The sequence below is a fragment of the Mauremys reevesii genome, unplaced genomic scaffold (genome assembly GCF_016161935.1).
Source record: "Mauremys reevesii isolate NIE-2019 unplaced genomic scaffold, ASM1616193v1 Contig13, whole genome shotgun sequence".
NCBI lineage: Eukaryota > Metazoa > Chordata > Testudines > Geoemydidae > Mauremys > Mauremys reevesii.
In genome coordinates, this window is record NW_024100749.1 from 214,312 (window position 1) to 231,126 (window position 16,815).

The 16,815-nt window shown below is 49.2% G+C and overlaps 1 pseudogene; it reads left to right on the plus strand.

Annotated features, from left to right (window-relative positions):
* Positions 1-6,357: 6,357 nt before the first annotated feature.
* The window catches only part of LOC120392960, a 28,530-nt pseudogene continuing 18,072 nt past the window's right edge, over positions 6,358-16,815 (plus strand).

Sequence of the window (16,815 nt, forward strand, 5' to 3'; positions counted from 1 at the left end):
TCCCCACTTTGAACTTTAGCGTCCACAAGATGGGGACCTGCATGGGCTCCTCTAAACTTAAATCCTAGTTTAGATCTGGTTCTTGCTGCCACCAGCCAGGTTTTTAGTGTGTGGCACACTCCCTGTTCCCCCAAACTTTCCCTGGGGAACACAGATCCAAACTCCTTGAATCGTAATACAAAGAGGGATTCCCTATCCCCCTTCCCTTCCCCTAGTCCTTGGGAAAGATACCTTGATTCAAACTCCTTGAATCAAACAAAGAGGGATTTAGGGTGACCAGATGTCCCGATATTATCGGGACAGTCCCGATTTTAGGGGACTTGTCCTGCGTCCCGACCTTACATCAGTGGGGACGCACTTTGTCCCGATATCGGGACCATCTGGCTAGAACCGTCTGCAAGCTGCCACCAGCGCCGCTGGCTCACCTCCCTGGGGCAGCTCCCGGCGCGCGCGCCCCCCGGCAGGAGCCTGCAGTGCAGCCCCAGGCAGGCGAGGAGGTCTCCCCCGCGTGCTGCGGGGGCGGGGCTTGCAGGCGCTGGCAGCAGCAGGGCCAGCTCCATGGTTTTGCCACCCCAAGCGGCAGGAGAGGGGGAAAAGGAAAAAAAAAAAAAAAAGCCGCGACCGCGATCGGCCGCAGCTCCACCGCGCCGCTTTCTTCCCCCACCCCCGCCCCCGCCCCGCCTTCCCTCCTCGACCCGACCTGACCCACAACCCTAGGAGCCAGAGGGACCTGCCTGCTGGATGCTTCCCGGGAGCCACTCCAGGTAAGCACCCGCTGTGACTCACCTTGCTCCTTGGCAGGTCCCTCGAGGGGAGGGAGGGGCTCTGCATGCTGCTGGTGCCCGCAAGCCCCGCTCCGCGGCTCCAGCAGCTCCCATTGGTGCCTTTCCTGGCCAATGGGAGCCACCAGCCACGGAGCTCATGCTTGTGGTGGGTGCAGCACGTGGAGAGTCTGCAGACTCCATTTGCCGCTCTCACCCTAGGGGCCAGACACCTCCAAGCGGGGCTGGTGAGTGCAGCCAGGGAAGGGAGCAGGGTGTGATGGTGAGTGTCTGGGAGGTGTGTGTGGGGATGCTGGGCTGTGAGGGTGTGGAGGGCGCTGGGCAGTGGGGGACGTTTGTGTGTTTTGGGGTGCTAGGCAGTGGGGGCCTGTTGGGGTGCTGGGAAGTGGGGGAGATCTGTGTGTGTCACTGGGCAGGGGGGATCTGTGTGGGGCATTGTGTAGTTGTGGTGGTGGGGCTGTGGGGAAGGGCACAGGGAAGGAGGGAGGGGAAATCTGTATGTATTGGGAAACTAGCAAGTGGGGGTGTTCTGTGTGGGGTGCTGGGCAGCTGTGGTGGGGCTATTGGTGGGGGGGTGCTGGGTAAGGGTGGTGGTGTGCACAACACTGTGCATTTGTTGTGGAGGAGCTCTGGGCATAGTGGGTTCAGGGGGTGCAAGACATAATGGATCCAGGGGGCACTGGGCAGGGGAGCTGTGTGGCGCAGCATGGGCCCACCCCCAACAGGAAGGGGCATGCTGGTAGCACAGGGCCAGCCGGACCAGTGTGCCTCTGGCTACGCCATGCATGCCCCATTTCCCCTGGCCGGCCCTGCCCTTCCTGCTGCTCACCTCCTCAACTGAAGGCGGGGGTAGGGAATGCAGGTGTGGGTCCCGGCAGTGCTTACTTGAGGTGGCTCCCAGGAAACGGCCGGCAGGTCCCTGAGGTAAGTGTCAGAGGCTGCATCCTCCTCCACAGCAGAGTGTGTGCAGACCGGTCCACCTTGCTCATGGCAGAGCTAAGGAAAGGAGGCACCTGCCTCTGCACATGCTGATTCTACGCAGGGCAGGCTGGGGCTGAGAACTGCTAAGCTGCTGCCCAGTTCACTTACCCACATTAGCAAGCAGGGATTGCACCTGGCAGCGTACATCTGCTTGATGTACAATCGGGACGCCATTTGTCCCGATATTCAGGTAAAATTTTACATTTGGTAGTGAAATAGAAAATTAGTTGATTGGGAATGTCCCATTAAACCCGATTGTGATTGGTCATCTACTGGCAATTTTGGTTTTTCAGGTTGTTTTCCGGTGTAACACAAATTTACAGTAGGAATATGTAGTTTACAGTTCTGAACCACAGTGCATACCGTAGGACAAACTACAGTGAGCACGTAATAACACGTAAGAAGCACAGAGACTGCTCAGTTCTTTTCAGTGGCTAGCTATCTAGCTAACGGTCTTCAGCCGAAAACCCCACCTGAAATGGCAACGGCAAGGGAGGAGCGAACTACCAAAAAACAAAAAAGACAGTGCAGATACAGGACAGAATGGGAAGCCACTTACACCTGGATTCGGAAATCCTATGAGTGTGATACAAAAGCCTTTTGTAAAGCATGCAGGAAGGAATTTAGCATTTGCCATGGTGGTGAGTCTGATGTTAAGCATCATGCTGAATCAAAAAATCATGGACAAAACACCCAGACTCACAAGAGCAATACCCTGGTCTCACATTTTTTCAGCAAGCCAAATGAATCCTTCAATAACAAGGTTATCGCTACTGAGCTAACTCAAGTTTACCACACAGTAGTCCATCAACACTCCTATCGCTCATGTGACTGTGAACTTCAACTGGCGCCTACCTTGTATCCAGATTCAACGATTGCGAAGCACGTCAGCTGTGGCCAGACTAAAGCGGAGGCATTGATCAAAAATGTGCTGTCACCGCTCTCAACAGAATTTTTAAAAGACCTCAGCAAACCAGATGGTCCCTATTTCTCAGTTGCCACAGATGCATCTAACAAGGGCAATGTGAAAACTTTCCCCTTATCACTGAGATACTGGACACCTGAACATGGGGTCCAAGATAAACTGTTAGACTTCTATGAGCAAAGTGAAGAGACTGCAGAGGCAATAAGCACCACATTACTTGAAAAACTTGCGACACACAAACTAGACCTAAACAAAGTGTCTTCCTACTGTGCTGATAATGCAAACGTGAATTATGGAAAGCGACAATCTGTGTACCAGAATTTAAAAAAACAAAATGAAAATATCTTGCCAGCAAACTGCCCTGCCCATGTTGTGCACAACGCCGTGAAACATGCTAGCAATACCCTACAAGTTGACATTGAGACTCTGGTGATTAAGATGTTCAATCATTTCAGCAGTTCCGCTAAGAGAGTAGCAGCATTGAAGGATATGTTTGACTTTGTGGATATGGAGTATGCCACTTTACTGCGCCATGTTCCGACGCGCTGGTTGAGTCTTTTCCCAGCTGTAAACAGGCTTGTAAATATGTGGCAGGCTGTTAAGTGCTACTTTGTTTCTCTGGGCAGTGAGAAGTGCCCAAAATTTCTATGGATGCTGTTCTCAGACGGGAAATGGTGAACAAGGTGAGGGGCCTAGCAAAGTTGAGGTTCATCTGTTTTTCCTCCAGAATGTCCTGAAAATCTTCAATGATACTGTGCTCTGTTTGGAAAATGAGAGTATGACAGCATGTGAAGTGTATGCCATAATGAATACTCTGAGAATTAAACTTCAGCAACGGAAAAATGACACATTCTTTGGCTCCAAAGTTGAAAGTGCATTAACTGAGATGCTGCCTGTCACTGCTGCATGTCTCCAGAAAGACTTCATGAAATTTTACGATGTGTCGATCCTATATTTGGAGAAATGGTTTGATTTTTCAACAACTTGTTCAATACCCAGTGCTTGAACATCAAAGTTAATAGGGTATTCGAATACAAGGATCTGTCTGCGGCCGTGACAGCTGTAAACCTTCAGAAAACAGTGGATCTTGATCAGCTCTATGATGAATACTGTATCATCAAAGACATCAACTCCAAGTTGGAGCCTGGAAACTATTCAGTTGGGGAACTCTGGTCTCAAGTGCTGAGAAACAAGGACAGTAGCACTGAATTCCTGAACATGGCAAAGCTGGTGTCATACGTGCTCAGTATACCCGTAAGCAATGCATACTCAGAGCGTGTATTTTCAATCATGAAAGGTGCATGGACTGATGTCCGGAATCGAAGCAGCATAGACTTGGTGCGGAGTGAAACCCTTGTCAAAATGAATTTCCGGATGAGTTGCAAGGACTTCTACAGCTTTGTGATTGCCCAGAAGCAAGTCATGACTATGGCAAAGTCATCCAAGAAGTACTAGACTTCTGGCATATCTGAGAGGTCTGCAAATTGGGAAGTTGATTTATTGACTGAATAAAAAACCCGGCCCTTTACCCCTGTTGTTTGTTTAGTGTACAAATAAATCTGTATGTTTAAATATGTATTATGACTAAGTCTATAATTTAGACTCACTGATTCCAGACCTGTGTGATGTAGTTTGCTTCAGCTGTCAGTGGCTGAAGCTGGGGCTGAAGGCAGGACTGGGGGCCTCCCCTCTGTGACTGCGGCTGGAGCCAGAGCTAGAACCGGGACCCTTTGCTCCCCTGCCCTGCAACTGGATCTGACTTTGCAACCAGGATTCTGTGCCCCTGTCCTGCAGCTTCAGCTGGGGGCTGGAGCTGGAACCCTGTGCCCCTGGCCCCATGGCTTCTACTGGGGGCTGGAGCTGGGGCCATGAGTCCTTGCCATGTGGCTTGTGGTGTGGGCTGCAGCAGGGGCTGTACAACCCCTCTCACAGCTTCCTAGGGCTGTGTGCCCCCTCTCATGGCTCTGGTCGGGGCTGTGCACCTGTGTTTATCATCATCGTCTCCCCCACCCCCCCCGCTCGCCCAATGTGTCCTGATATTTCACTCTTGCGATCTGGTCACCCTAGAGGGATTCCCTATCCGCCTTCCCTTCCCCTGAAAATCCAAACAAGGGAAGAAATCAATCAAGTTCTAAAAAGAAAAGATTTTATTAAAAGAAAGAAAGAAAGTACACTATCTCTGTAACACCAAGATAAACATATACAGGGTCTAGCTTATAAACCTGGAGAGGCTTCCCCACCCCCTTCTTTCTCAGAATAATCAAAGTAACAGCAAACAGAAATAAAGATATTTCTTCAGCAGACACACAATTGCAAATGTAGAAATCAATTATAAGACTAAACTGCCTTTCTAATACTCACTAGACTGAATAGAAGAAAATACTTCAGGAAACTTGGAGAGCCTGGAAAATATGTCTGGCCTCTCTTAAATCCAAAGAGAGAACGGCAACCCAAACAAAGGACACAAAGACTTCCCTCCACAGAGATTTGAAATTATCTTGTCCCTTGATTGGTCCTCGGGTCAGGTGTTCATCAGGTTACTGAGCTTGTTAACCCTTTACAGGTAAAAGAGAGCTTAACCCTTAACTATCTGTTTATGACAGGCCTATTCTCAAAAGTTGACAAGAAGGTGTCCTTAATGGGCACCTTCTCCCTTTGTGCTCCAGCTCTGGGCTATTGCTCTTCTTCCCTGTAGAGAGGTGGGGGGGAAGAAACTTGCTCTAGGAATTGATGCTCATTCATTGAGGTTTCCCATTGTCTTTTCAAGATCCTCCATTGATATGGGTTGATTCCAGCCCAGACAGTCAGAGTGGCTCTACATCTCAGACACCTAGCCTGTTCGGCCACGTCCCAGCGAGAGAAGCAATTCTTTCCCCCAAAGCAGCAGCGATGCCAAGGGGATTGGTACAGATTCCTACCGATAGTTCATAAAAATATTTCAGTAAAATTCCCCACCTGTCACATCTTCATGGAGAAAACACAGGGTACTAAAGGTCTTTTTAATATAGTGGAGAAAGTCATAACAAGAACCAATGGCTGGAAGTTAAAACTGGAGAAATTCAAATTAAAAAAAAAGGCACAGAATTGTAACACTGAGAGTGATTAATCATTAGAACAAACTACCCAGGAAACTGGTGAATTGTCCATCTCTTGCTGTCTTCAGATAAAGACTTGGTGTCTTTCTGGAAGATGTTTTAGTCAAACACAGGTTTGGGCTCAGTACAGGAGTAAATGAGTGAGAGTCTTTGGCTTGTGGCACAGATCAGACTAGATCAGTGGTTCTCAAACTCTTTTACCGGTGACCCCGTTCACATAGCAAGCCTCTGAGTGTGACCCCCCCCATAAATTAAAAACACTTTTTTGTATATTTAACACCATTATAAATGCTGGAGGCAAAGCGGGGCTTGGGGTGGAGATTGACAGATCGTGACCCCCCATGTAATAACCTCGTGACCCCCTGAGGGATCCCAACTCCCAGTTTGAGAACCCCTGGACTAGATGATCTAATGGTCCTCTCTGAACTTAGTCTATGAATATTGGGAAGTGGGCTAATGTAAACGTAACTGATCCATGGACCAGGGCTATGAAAGTCAGACAACCTGGCACGGTCACTGCATCACATTCACTCGCTGTCTGGTTTATTTCTCCTGTTCTCCAGACCAAGCTACGATGATGGGGAAGGTTCCCTCGTTCTCCCCTGGCTCCACAGTAAGCTCCGCTCTGCCTGGCTACGTTGCTCTCTGCCTCGCTCTACAGGTTCACAGGCTGGCGTCAGGTAGGAGCTCTGGCCTTCTCGCTGGGTTTGCTGCTGTTACTATTGATGGTCATCACCATTTATCTTGCATCACTGCATTGTCTTGTAAACTACTGCTCAACCTGCCAACAACCAGCAACATGGAGAAACCACAGAACACAGCTGGCTCCCCAGTGACATTGTTACTATCTATACACCATCTTGTCAGGCCTAGACAATACATCCTACCTACTGCTCTGGCTGATTTCTGGCAGCTTCTAAAACACAGAACACAGTGAGCACCACTACAGGGCTCACAAACTATTTAAAAGGACACTACCCAATCCTATACACTGCACTGACAGACTGTATACGTCACAAATCAGACTCTTCAGCCACGAAGGAGTCCTGAATCCTAGACTCTCCGGTTTAGACGTAACAACCCACAAGTCATTCATGCTGCACCAGCCACATCTGACTAGGGCTCAGAGCTAGACCTCGTCTCACAGTGAGGGTGTGAGGATATTTGCTGGCTTCTTCCTTCTGTGCCTTAAGTGAACCCCTTATATTGTCCCACCCACCCCAGGGCTGGCTCCACAGCTACTTGGGCATTTTGGTTCCCCCCTGCTGTGGTTTCCATCCTGTTAATTTAACCAGCTCTCTTGGTCTCTCTGCACCGAGACCCCCACATCCTGTGCACTTCCACAGTGACTGGTTCTTGTTTTCCTGCACTTTTCTATCTGCCTCCTCCCCCTCTCTCCATTATCTGACCCCTGACTTTACCTTTAAAGCCATTGCCTGCATAGTGATGATCTGTTTTCATATCTTTACACCTTGTCAGCTTTACACCACCCCTACTGCAGATGAGGAGGCCCCTGTGCTGGAGCAGCACGAAAAAGCCTTGGTGTATCAGAGAACCAGGCCCCACGGTGTCCATGAGAAGTTAGAGCTTTATACAGAGATAATAGGGTCAGTGTATGACACTCACATGTGAAGTCTGTGTGACAGATATTGCAGCCACATGCGGCATTTTGGGGACTATCAAATTCACTTTATGCATGTTCTGTTTATTTTTGTACCCCCTTTACCAATGGTATCTATACATGTTATATGTATCTTTGTGGGCTCAGGACTGTAATCTATGCCATGGGGGAGGGTTACCCCATCTCCTTCAGAATTTGCCAATCATGGAGGGTAATCACTTGAGGGACAGGTAACAGCTCCAGAGAAGTACCACCCCTCGGGAGAGTTGCATAAACTGGGTTAGACCAGGTCCCAGAAGCCCAAGAGAACAAAGATTTTTGGTATAAAGGCTGGATTTAAACTGGTCAGAGGCCCAAATCTTGGGCTGCAAAATGACAGGAGCTGTTAACCAAGAGGACAAACCCTTAGAGAAAGGTTGGGAAGACTTTGGAATCTACCAGAAAGTCCCATGTGCCAGATGAGAATCCTTTGGTATAAGTGTAACGTGTTCAGACCTTTGATTGGTTTATGGTAAGTTTTCTCTGACAGGCTTTTGTCTTTAAATGGTCTCTCACTTCTAATGCAGGTTGCTCTCTTACTGTGTGTCTTACTGCTGAATTAATGTTACCCCCAGCCCCCATGCCAATTTAATTTCCTTTTTTCATTGTACATTTCACAGCACAGTTCACAGTGGCTGGACCTGACCACCCAGTCATTGCCTCCTTAGATGGGGAGGCCATCCTGCCCTGCCACCTGTCCCCCAGGATGAGCGCTGAGAACATGGAGGTGAGATGGTTCCGATCCCAGTTCTCTCCAGCTGTGCACTTGTACCGTGGTGGGCAGGATCAGTATGGAGAGCAGATGCCGGAATATCGAGGAAGAACTGAGCTCTTAAGAGACGACATCACCAATGGGAGAGTTTCCCTGAGAATACGCAATGTCCGACTCTCTGACAATGGGCAGTACAAGTGTTTTTTTCAGTCCAGTGTCTTTTATGAAGATGCTATATTGGAACTACATGTGGCAGGTCAGTAACTTCTTCTGATGTTTTAATGTCTTCAACAGGGTAATAAGTGGAGTCAGAGGGTTCATTGTGAGATGACACAATTTTTCTCATTATAGTGGGGCAGCAGCTCTGCTCTGGGTAAAGTCGAGTCTAGTTTGCTGTGTAATATCAGTTTTTTTCTAAGTTTTCTAAAACCCAGCTGCATACTCAGGGTATGTCTACACTGGCAGACTTTCTTTACCGGCAGTTACAGCACCGCTCAGGGAGTGCTAAAGGGAAATCGCTGTTGTGTGGTCACACTGTCAGCTGCCTGCGCAATAGCGTGTTCACACTTGCGGCATTTGCATCGTCATTCAGAGCGGTGCACTCTGGGCAGCTATCCCACAGAGCATCTCTTCCTCTTCTGCCGCTAAGTGTTGTGGGAAGGCAGAGGGGGTTGCAAGGCATCATGGGCCCTGTCCCAATGCCCTATGATGCAAATTTGGCGCCATCTTTCAATGGTTTGTGTATTGCGCGCTCTGCCTCTTCAGTCTCCAGGACTGGATCCCGCACTGTTGGCCAATATGCTGCTCGCTCTGACTAACACATCACGAGTGGCAGTGAAGTTCCTTAAACTACAAAGGCAAGAGGTGTCCAACGTTGATCTCGTTACACGCAATATCTATGGCATGAGATTGCTTGTGGCATTCACGTAGGTGCTGACTACAGTGGAACACCGGTTTTGGACTCAGGAAACAAGCACTGAGTGGTGGGATCACATCGTCATGCCCATCTGGGATGATGAGAAGTGGCTGCAGAACTTTCGAATGAGGAACGCATCATTCATGGGACTGTGTGATGAGCTCGCACCAGCTCTGTGGCACAGGGACACAAAAATGAGAGCTGTCCCGTTGTTGGAGAAGTGTGTGGCAAACTGCACTGTGGAAGCTGGCAACTCCAGACTGCTACCAATCGTTTACTAACCAGTTCAGCGTGGGAAAGTCAACCATTGGACTCATGTTGATGGAAGTGTGGAGGGCCATTAATCATATCCTGCTGCAGAAGACCGTGGACTCTGGGCAACGTGCGCAACATTGTGGGTGGCTTTGCACAAATGGGATTCCCTAACTGCGGAGGGGAGATAGATGGCACGCATTTTCCAATTCTGGTACCGGACCACCTAGCCACTGAGTACATTCATCAAAACGAGTATTTCTTTATGGTTCTCCAGGTGCTTGTGGCTCACCAAGGGTGTTTCATGGACATTAATGCAGACTGGTCCAGAAAGGTGCATGACGCATGCAACTTTCAGAACACTGGCCTGTTCAGGAAGGTGGAAGCAGGAACTTTCTACCCAGACCAGAAGATCACTGTAGGGGAAGACGAAATGCCCATTGTGATCCTGGGAGACCCTGCCTACACCTTAATGCTGTGGCTTATGAGGCCATACATGGGGAACCTTGACAGCAGCAAGGAGTGGTTCAACAACAGGCTGAGCATGTGCAGAATGACTGTTGAGTGTGCTTTTGGTCATTTAATGGCCCGCTGGCGCTGCCTATATGGGAGGCTGGACCTGGCCAATGACAATATTCCTACGGTTAATTCCATGTGCAGAACAGTCCATAATATTTGTGAAGGTGTGACGTTATTGATATAATCTGGCATCAAATCTTGTGCAAAGAGGGTCATATGAGGTGTCTAAAACCAGATTATGGGTGGTTGGTTAAAATTATGGTGTCTTTATGTATATATCACTTTGTAAGCTCTATACTGTCTGTATTTTAAATTTTAAACTCGCTTCTAGGAAACATTCCAGACAAGTTGGTGTCAGCTCTGACTAGCTTGCTTGATGGCCCATTAAGGACCATCAGCTACACAATTAACCCATGGAGAGAAGGCAGATATGCCTTGTAACTCAGCAAAGTATGCAGGGAATTGCCCATGTGACTCCAGACTCCATTTTGCTGTAACTTTCCACAGTAAGGACAAAGAGGTTGTTACGCCTGGAAAAGTCTATAAAAGGCTAATGCCTCATCTCCATCGGGTCTTCAATCCTGCTTCTGACCTCTGGAGGGACTTTGCTACAAACTGAAGCTCTGAACGAAGGACTGATGACCCATCCAAGCTGTGGATGTACTCCAGAGATTTGGTTTGAACCTGCAGTTTTCTCCATCACTGCTACAAACCTGGACTAAGAACTTTGCCATTACTGTATGTAATTGATTCCATTTAACCAATTCTAGTTCTCATCTCTACCTTTTCCCCTTTATGAATAAACCTTTAGATTTTAGATTCTAAAGGATTGGCAACAGCATGATTTGTGGGTAAGATCTGATTTGTATATTGACCTGGGTCTGGGGCTTGATTCTTTGGGATTGAGAGAACCGTTTTCTTTTATTGGGGTGTTGGTTTTCATAACCATTCATCCCCAGGATGAGTGGGACTGGTGGTGATACTGGGAGACTGGAGTGTCTAAGGAAATTGCTTGTGTGACTTGTAGTTAGCCAGTGGGGTGAAACCAAAGTCATTTTTGTCTGGCTGGTTTGGTTTGCCTTAGAGGTGGAAAAACCCCAGCCTAGGGCTGTAACTGCCCCGTTTAAGCGATTGGTCCTGAATTGGCACTCTCAGCTGGGTCCTGCCAGAACCGCATTGTCACAGAAGGGAAGGGTGAAAGCTTCACTCAGGGCTGGACCATTGAGTCTCAGTGCCTGGAGGCTGACTTTGAACAGCCAGAGACTAGAGCTATTATGGGACACAGCACAGGGCCATAAGGATCAGGGATGCCTTGAGGCAGCAATTTGAAGCTGAAAGCCACTAATATTTGTTGCTATGCTTGGGATTGCAGTGATTGTAATGCTAGGAGGTGATTGTGTTGGTGTGGATGATACATTATGAAGCTTTAAGAAAACTGATGTTGCTTTGCAGGGCTCTGTTTGCTTTCAGTTAATGTAATAAAGGTCGCTTTCAAACCAAAACAAATATTTTATTAAAAAACAACAACTAGAGGAGAGACACAAACAAAAAATGTATATATCAGCAGTGAGGAGGATGGTGGAAGGGGGGAGGGTCCCAGAAGGAGGTGGGGTTCTGGGACTGTTAAAGATTTGTGTATGTCCAGGTATCCTAAGCAGTATGTCCAGGTATACTTTGGAGTACTGTGCAAGTGGGTACTGTACTTCAGCAGGGTAAACTGCAGATGAATGGGTGTTGAGTGCAGTAGGTACTGGGAGTCCACAGAGCTGGACTGTGTGTTGGTGCTGTGGAACGGGGTGGGGCGCATGGGAAAGAATTTTGCAACAGCAGCTGCAGGGGAGGGTGGGCACGGAGCTGCTCAGTTTTCAGTGCTAGGAGTGCCTGGAGCATGTCCACTTGGCGCTCCATAATCTTTAAGAGCTGCTCCAGGGCTTTATTCTGGCACACTGCGTTCTCCTTTTGGTCGCTCTTCTTGCTGTCCCATCACTCATTCAACTCTTGTTTTTCAGCTGCAGGGTGCAGCATGACATCACACAGAAGATCCTCTCTACTTTTTTGTGGCGGCTTTCTAATCCTGCCCAGCCGTTCAGCTAGTGATAAAAAAGAGGGAGGCTGGGGGCTTCCAAGGTCAGATTTGTAAAGCCAAAATTAAACATTTTACAGAGGCACTATCGTTTGCAACACACAGAGCACTGAATCAGTGTTTTAAAACACAAACACTGTTCACATTCCTTTCACTAACTGGCTGACCCCAGGCAAGCACACATGAGCCACAAGACCTCCAAAATGGTGAGTAGCCGCAGGGGCAGGGTAAATCACTGCTCCCAGACCCTGCTGTAGACTGGGCACATGGCTCTTGGGGAGAGCCAGCACTGTAGTGGGGGGGCTGATAATTGTTCCTGTCCCCACACTTTCCACAGGAGGTGACCAGGGAATCAATGGAGGGTCATCTCAAAGAATGCAGCTTCCATGCAGGCCCTTATGCAGCTAGCCTGTGTGCAGCTATGGTCCCCTCCCGTCCCCCGCCCAGTGATAGCTGAGTGGCAAGGGAACGTTACCCTTAGTGGGGCAAGAAACAAAGCAGCTCTGCCAAAGAACCGGCAGCAGTGGGTTGCCCAGTATCTCCGTGAGAGTTTCGTGGAGATCTCTGAGGCAGATTCCCGTGAAGTGAGGGAGTCCATCAACACTCTCTTCCACCATATGGTGGTACGTGCATCGCACAGACGCAAGGCAGCCTTCTGCAAATCCCTCCTGCAAGCTCAGCACACAGAAACAAGCCGGCCTTCTCCAACCCTCCTCCCCCCAACAACTCGCTTCAGCAACGCCCAAAATCAAAGCCACTTATCAGAGGCCTTGTCTCCTATTTCTGTTTCACCAAGTTCTGAATGCTGTGACTAGCTGGCCACCTCCAGGGTACACAAGAGTGCCTGGATTCATGCATCTCTGAACAAGTCATCCTCTAACTTTGGGTCCACCTCCCTCTCAGCAGCCTCGTCCAAGATTTCCTCCTCCTGGCTCAATCCACCCTTGACTGGCATGGAAGCCCCTGAAGTATCCACGGGGCTCCTCACAGTGGAGGCAGGGTCACCACCGAGTATCACATCCAGCTCTTGGTAGAATCAGCAGCTTGTGGGCACAGTGCTGGAGTTGCAGTTTGCCTCCCCCGCTAGCATAGCTAAGGGGGGTGCAGGGGTAGCAGCCTCTTCCCCTGAGGACATTTTCCAAAAGCGGCGTCCTTCTGCGCAGCCAGCACTGGGCTCCGGACCTGGAGCCTGGAGCCGGGTTTTGTGTGCGGCTGCCGGCTTGCTCTCGGCTCCACACCGCCCTTCCCCATCCCCACCCCTGCTCGCTCACTCCAGGGGCTGCAGGCAGCTTCGGCTGGTTGCTTGGCTCCCCGGCGATGAGGAGGAGGAGGCTCCTGGCAGATCCTGGAGGCTCCTGGCAGATCCCCTTAACCCCTAGGTGTTAGACAAACCTTCCTACAATCTCCCTAGGGAGGATGTGTGGGAGTTTGCAGCAGCCACAGCTCAGGGAAGGAGGGGTGGCATTCTACTGTTTAAAGATGTTGCAGACACATTTTCTCCCAGCAGTAATTTTCAACCTGGTCTTTGGGCTGGGCTGGACTCTGGCTTTCTGGCCAATAGGAAAACCAGCTTCCTAGAGATGTTTGTCCATGATGCTTCTAGGCTCTTGCTCATGAGGAGGTTTGGAAAAATTAGATTTTTTTTCTCAAATCGGTAAATGTCAGTAATCGCAGATTTCATCACACATGCACAAACTGACCAAAAACCCTCCACTGCTGATAACTGAAACTGACAGGCAAGGTAGCTTGATCACTTCTCAGAGTTTGATTTAAGGCTCTTGACATTTTTTATAGTTTGACAGGTGATGTTGCCAACAGGTGTTTTAACGGTTTATGAAGCTTTCATTTGTTGAATGTCAGCACCGACTGTTAAACAAATATTGCCTGACAACCCCCGCCCCCAATTTCCTGCAACTGTGAAGATAAAAATGGTTTTAAGCATTTTTCCCCTATCATTTTGAACAACCATGAAAACTTATTTTTACACTTTTTAAAAATCAATTTATCTGTAGAAATTATAAAAAAAAAAAATACAGATTGAGTTGTACCACTTGCCTTGTGAGTTTGCCAGTTAGCAGCATCCAGCCTTGAGCTAAATACTTAGGAGGGCAACACACACTGAACCCCTGACCTCTTTGTAACCAGCAGAGCTGGAGGGCTAGAGGCAGGTCTCTGCCCCAGAAGTGTAGGGACCATCTAGCCACTGCAGCGGGGAGACTCGTGTTAGCTCAAGCTGATCTAGCATTGAGAACAGTTTGGTGAATGGTGTAGCTCTGCCTAGCCACCTGAGCTTGGATCCCATTGGGCAAACAGGGGCGCTAGCCCGAACTGCTGCCTACGCCAAATGTCTGCACCCATTAGCTCAAGCTAAGCGAGCATGAGTCCATCTGCTCAGCCTGGGAATCATGCAGTGTAGACATACCCTTAGAGTTCAGCCAGAGAGGCTGATCCAAGCCTGAGGTGGAGCAGAACCAAGGTCATTGCTGGAAGGCTTCACAGAAACAACCTGGGCAGGGAGGAGTGGAGATGGGGGAGCTGCAAACGAAGGAGGCAGTGCTGAGGCCGAGGGGCTGTTTGTGAAAGAAGGGGTGAAGATGAGAATGATGCACTGGAGTAGCAATGTGTATTGATGAGGAGGCAGACTGTACAGAAATGAGAAGTGATGGAATGGATAAGACAGAGTCTGGGCCAAAATCAGTTGGAGGAAGAAAGCTACCAGAGGGGTTCCCCTGGGCTAGTGACTGGCATGTGCTAAAGCCCCCAGGATCCGATCTGGATATGGAGAGGGAGAGAAACCTTTGTAATGCTTTTAATTAAATAAAATACTGCTTGGAATTGTATGCTTGTGGGAGACTTTAATTTCCCAGATACAGAGTGGAGGACAAGTGCTACTAATAATAGAAGGGCCCAGATTTTCCTGGATGTGACAGTTTTCTTTACCAAATAGGCACTGAACCAACAAGAGGTGGAGGCATTTAGAATTGGCTTTGGTGGGAAGTGAGGACCTCAGAGAAGAGCTGGTTATAGGGGACAACCTTGGCTCGGGTGATCATGAGCTAATTCTGTTTAAATTAAATGGAAGGATAAACAAAAAGAGCTCTGCAGCTAGGGGCCTTGATTTCAAAGGGGCAAACTTTAAAAAATGAAGGGAATTAGTTAGGGAAGCGCCAAGCGGACTGGACTGAAGGACTCAGGGATCTGAAGGTGGAGGTGGCTCGGAATTACTTTAAATCAAAGCTACAGAAGCTCTCTGAAGCCTACGTCCCAAGCAAGGGGGAAATATTTGTAGGGAAGGGTTGCAGACCAAGCTGGATGAGCAAGCATCTCAAACAGGTGATTGGAGAATGCCTACAAGGAATGGTAGATGGAAGAGATGAGCAAGGAAGGGTCAGAAAGTGTTTTTATTTTAAGTACAAATAAATATGTATAACAAATTTAAAAGTATGTAATTAGTAATTTGGTATGTCAGGTGGTGCCTTTTTTTAATGTGTTCGCTCCCCCTGATGTTAGAACATGGCTACGCCACTGCCTCCCACGTCTTGTGGTAGGCGTTTTGTAGCTCCTTCACTTTGACCTTGCACTGCACTGTGTCCCAGTCATGGCCTCTTTCTGTCTTGCATCGTGAAATCTGTCTGTAGGTATCATAATTCCGATGGCTGGAGCACAGCTGGGACTAGACAGCCTCCTCTCCCCAAATGCTGATAAGGTCCAGCAGCTCGGCATTGCTCTAAGCAGGGGACTGTCTGGTGTGTTGTGCAGCCATGGTCACCTGGAAACAGGACCGGCTCCAGGCACCAGCCTACCAATCACGTGCTTGGGGCGGCACCTCGGGAGGGGGTGGCGATCGGGGTTTGTTTTTGTTGGTTTTGGCTTGACCAGGCGGTGCTGGGGGGGGAGGGGCGGGGACTTGGGTGGTGCTGGGGGGCGGGGACTTGGGTGGCCCGATGCGGCACTGTGAGGGCGGGGACTTGGGCGGCGCGATGTGGCGCTCGGGGGGCGGGGACTTGGGTGGCGCGACACAGCACTGGGGGGGCGGGGACTTGGGCAGGCGGGGCGCTGGGGGAGTGGGGACTTGGGCGGTGCGATGTGATGCGATGCTCAGGGAGGGGCGGGGACTTGGGCGGTGTGACGTGACGCTCGGGGAGGGGTCGGCGGCACTCGCGGGGGCAGGGTGGCGCTCTTTTTTTTTTGCTTGGGGCGGCAAAAATGTTAGAGCCGGCCCTGCCTGGAAAGATGCGCTGAGACCACCACATGCCAAGCAAACAGGAAGGGGACTTTCAAAATTCCCAAGGAATTTAAAGGATAGGGCTGAAAGTTGGTCACCAGACGGCAGGGCAGTAGAGTTCTAATCGATACCAGAAAGGCGAGAACTAGCGTTGTGGGACACCTCCTGGAGGCCAATTGCAGCACTGTAATCAACCAGGGTGTCTACACTGGCACCTTGGTGCTGTAGCCCCGGTGCAGAAAGCTCTACACCTCTCGTTGGGGTGGTTTTATTACAGAACTTCAACTGCGCAGTTTTTGCGCACAAAGTGACTTGCCAGTGTGTACACCTCGGGAGTTACACTGCAGAAAGCTGCTTTACTGTGCAGAAACTTGCCAGCGTAAACAAGGCCTCAAATTGTCTTGAAAATTGCTATGACTCATTGGAGTCTGGTGTCGGGTTAGTGGCCCAAATTTGATGTTTTTAGAGCAAGGAATTAATGAGACAAACTAATACCCCTAAACAGTCAGGTGGCATTAACATGTTATGGTTATTACAACTATTTTGTGCACACCTGGGGCTGAACAATGACTCTGATCCTCCCCAAACTGATGCCACCAGCTGGGATTGATCTCGGCTCGTGTCTGGCCCCTTCAGAGTAACAGTGATTGATACACAGGGCCCTG